At 39.7% G+C, this 4,610-nt stretch overlaps 1 pseudogene; it reads left to right on the forward strand.

Moving 5' to 3' along the window:
• The first annotated feature begins 1,065 nt into the window (after positions 1-1,065).
• On the forward strand, positions 1,066-1,996 carry LOC110258816 (annotated as a pseudogene).
• Positions 1,997-4,610: the final 2,614 nt, after the last annotated feature.

Consider the following 4,610-nt stretch of genomic DNA (forward strand, 5'->3'; position numbering starts at 1 on the left):
TCTCCAAATTCTCTGACACCAGCTATCATCATTCTCCCTCTTGTACTTTCCCCTGGACACAGTGGCTTACTTTCCAGCCTCAATTTTCTGAAATGCGTGCCTTTTCAGAATATTTTTCCTGGTGTTCTTTCTACCCAGCATGTACTTCCCCCAGATAGACTCATGTCTTCTGTTCTCTCTTCCATGCAGTCTGTATTCAAATGTTTTTCAGTCTACCAAATCATGCATTTAAAAAGACTAGACCTGGAGTTCCATCATGGCACAGTGGAAACAAATTCTACTAGGAACAATGAGGTTGCAGGTTCAATCCCTGGCCTTGCTCAGTGGGTTAAGAATCAGGGATTGTCATGGGCTGTGGTGTAGTTACAGACATGGCTCAGATCTGGTGCTGCTATGGCTGTAGCATAGGCTGGCAGCTGTAGCTCTGATTCTATCCCTAGCCTGGGAAACTCCAAACCTCCATGTGCCATGGGTGTGGCCCTAAAAAGAAAAAAAAAAATTAGATCTGCTAACTCTGTGCTTCATTCCATGTTTTTCTCATAGCATCATTGCCATCTAATAATTTGTGTGTTATTTTACTTGCTGATATTCTTTCTGCATCATTGAAATATATAGACTATTGTCTATTAGCACTCTCTACTCTTTGTCAAGAAGTTGCTCATTCCTCAATTTGATTCCCAAATGCATGACAAAATTCCTTATTAAAAGTGTAGAATGCATGACAATGCAGGGGAAAATCTGAATGTGGGATAGACATTCCTATTCAGAGATGTTTCAGGGGCTCACTTGAAAGGGAAATTTCCATAAAAAATTTTTGAAGTATTGGAATGCAAAATAAAAATTGTAGATTTTCAGCCATTTTGCAATGCTATTTGTTTGGCCAACCCCACAGCATGTTGTAGTTCCTGGACAAGGGACCAAACCTGCACCACAGCAGAGACCTGGGCTGCTGCAGTGAAAATGCCATATCCTTAAGCTACTGAACCATAGGGGAACTATGCAATGCCAATTTTTAAGAAACTGGTCATGTTATTTTTTCTGTTTCCTGGTAGTTACCTCTACCACATGAAGCCAGAGAATGATACACAATTTCAGAATTTTATCTTCTGGGATTATCAAAGGAACCAGAATTACAGCCTCTCATATTTGGGCTTTTCCTCTCCATGTACCTGATCACTGTGTTTGGAAACCTGCTCATCATGCTGGCCGTCAGCCTAGACTCCCAACTCCACACACCCATGTACTTCTTCCTCTCCAACTTGTCCTTTGTGGACATCTGTTTCACCTCCACCACTATCCCAAAGATGCTACAAAATATCTGGACACAGAACAAAGTTATCACATATGAAGGTTGCATCATCCAAATGTATTTTTTCATACTCTTTGCAACATTGGACATGCTCCTCCTGACTGTGATGGCCTATGACCGCTTTGTGGCCATCTGCCACCCCCTACACTACACAGTCATCATGAAACCCTTGCTCTGTGGACTGCTGGTTCTGGCATCCTGGATCATGACTGCCCTGAATTCCTTATTACAAAGCATAATGGTGTCGTGGCTCTCCTTTTGTACAGAATTGGAAATCCCCCACTTTTTCTGTGAAATTAATCAGGTGGTACAACTTGCCTGTTCTGACACCTCTCTTAATGACATAGTGATGTATTTTGCAGCTGGGTGTATGCTGGTGCTTCCCTCACTGGAATTCTTTACTCATATTCTAAGATAGTTTCCTCCATAAGAAGAATCTCGTCAGTGCAGGGAAAGTATAAAGCATTTTCCACCTGTGCATCTCACCTCTCAGTTGTCTCCTTATTTTATTGCACAGTCTTAGGTGTATACCTTAGTGTTTCTGCTACCCACAGCTCACACTCAAGTGCAGTTGCCTCGGTGATGTACACTGTGGTCACACCCATGCTGAACCCCTTCATCTACAGTCTGAGGAACAAAGACATAAAGAGGGCTCTGAGAAGAATCACTGGGATGGCAGCTATGTAAGGGCCCATTGTCCTGGGGCTGAAAATATACTCATCACATTAGGGCTCAAAGCCTTAGGGCTAGAACTTGCTGTACTTTAACCAGATTGTTGACATAGAACTTGTTCATTCTCTTTATTTCCTGGAATTCAGATTTTCTTGGATTAAACTCCTCCACACAATTTAAGGAACTCACTTTATTAAGCTTTTGCTCTGCCTGATATAGAGACAGTTTTTCCCTTTGTCCATATTCATATATTCCCAATGTTTTTCCAGACTTGGTTCAGAAATATTTGAAAATGTCCCTAATTTACATTGGACAACTGAAATTTCTTAAAAATAATATGTTACCAAATGACAAACCCCATGACAAGGAGTTTTACCCTAATTTTTCTGCAGGGATGATCATTAAGTGTTTTATTCATATGGAGGGGAAAACTATACTTGACAACTAAGGACACTTATGTAATTTCATTGCAGAGGAAATATGAAGTTCAGATTTTACTTTTGTCCATCACTTCTTTCATTATTACCTTAACTTCTTTTCTTCACAGTGAAGACCGTAAATTATTCCATTTAATTCTCAGCCTGTTGATATTAATGCTGTTGTTTAGGAATGTCTGACACACTCACCTGTCCTGTGTTATTTGTGACAAGATCTCATAGGCATTTTCTTGACCAAGTCTCTGCTGTGGCTGGATTGGCCCTGTGGTTCTTATTAGGAATGCATTATGCATCTCAGCAATATTTATTGGTAAACATTAAATGAATAAATTCACAAGTCCTAGAGGATACACCAAATGTAGGGCCATGCAGGTAGGTCTCTGATAGAAAGAGATGGAGAGAAAAAGAGAGCAGCAACTAGGAGCTCTGGCTATATTTTGCTGTGCAGGTTGGTGGCTAGGATTCTGCTGGTTCACTCTAAATAAGAAACATCATCACAAGGAGTTTTACCCTAATTTTTCTGAATGATCATTACCTATTTTACTCCTATGGGGAGAGGGGACTATACTTGAAAACTAAGGCCATCTATGGAGTTTCATTGCTGAGGAAATACAAAATTCAGATGTTACTTTCATCCATCACTTCTTTCATTATTACATTTACCTCTGTTCTTCACAGTGAAGACAGTAGCATTGCTCCATTTAATTCTCAGCTGTTGATACTAATGCTGTTGGCTAGGAAAGTCTGACACACTCACCTGGGCCAATGTTACTTTGACAAGATCTCACAGATATTTTCTTGACCAAGTCTATGCTTGGCTGAATTGGTCCTGTGCTTCTTCTTAGGAATGCATGATGCATCTCATCAGTAATTATTGGTAAATGTCAAAAACATAAATTTACAAGTCCTAGAGGATACACCACATGCCCAAGGGCCATACAGGTATGTCTCTCCTAGAGAGAGAGAGAGAGAGAGATGGATAGAGAAAAATAGAGGACCAGCTAGGGGCCCTGCCTTTATTGTGTTGGGCAGGTGAGGTGGCTAGGATACTTCCAGTTTACTCCCCCCCCTTTTTATCTTTTTAGGGCTGCATCCATGGCATATGGAATTTCCAAGGCTAGGGGTTGAATCAGAGCTATAGCTTCCAGCCTATGCCATAGCCACAGCAATGCCAGATCCAAGCCAAGTCTGTGACCTACACTGCAGCTCATGGCAATGCCAGATCCTTAACCCACTGAGCAATTCTTGGATTGAACACACATCCTCATGGATATTACTTGGGTTCATCACCACTGAACAACAATAGGAACACCTAGTTCACTCTTTATTCATGAATTAAAACACTATATCCCATCTCTTGGCTTAGAACATTGTGGGAGAAAGTATGAAAAAAAAAAAGAAAAAAGTATATATATGCATGAATGGGTCACTTTGCTGTACAGCAGAAATTGAAGTAACATTTTATATCAAGTATACTTTAATACAAACAATTAAAAAACAAAACATTAGCATGGAACTAGGTTATGGTAAGGGGAGAGTAGGTTCATACATGTGGCCATGTATCTATGTACTCAAGGCTTTCTGAAAGAAGAACTTCATGGGTGGGAGTGACCTTGGTGTTTATATAGTATCTGTGTGATACAACTGATAATTTGGTTATTTGACAAGGTTATGTTTAAAATGGATGCTTCAGAAACCAAAAGCAAATTTCAGGCACTTAATATTACAATCAAAATGCTTAATGCCAGATACTTACACTGCAAACATGTTACTGTGTTTTCGAACCATTCTTCTCGTTTTATTGGTTTTATGTGACTATTCCCCTATGTGTCCAGAATGCCTTCCATAGTCACTGGAACAACCTAATTATCACACATGTGTCTCTCAGTGAAGTCTACATGGAAAGGCAAATTTGGAATAAGTTGACCTAATATGATCTTAGTGTCAGAAAAGACCACAAATATGAAGAAGCAAAATGTAGAATCTCATATTTTGTTACTATGCAAGATATTTAGTTTTCATGCTATACACATATTTATTAAAGTATGGGAGATCAGTGCCCACAAGTGGGGGTTTTATTCATTGAGGTGAAGACTATTTACTCTATTTTGTATTTTACTGAGTTATCTTCCTGTTTCTGCTTGAAAACTTCTAATGCTCCCTACTAATATGACTCTTTCTACTGCTCTCCA

Source organism: Sus scrofa, unplaced genomic scaffold (assembly GCF_000003025.6).
Source record: "Sus scrofa isolate TJ Tabasco breed Duroc unplaced genomic scaffold, Sscrofa11.1 Contig463, whole genome shotgun sequence".
In the NCBI taxonomy this organism is placed as follows: Eukaryota; Metazoa; Chordata; class Mammalia; order Artiodactyla; family Suidae; genus Sus; species Sus scrofa.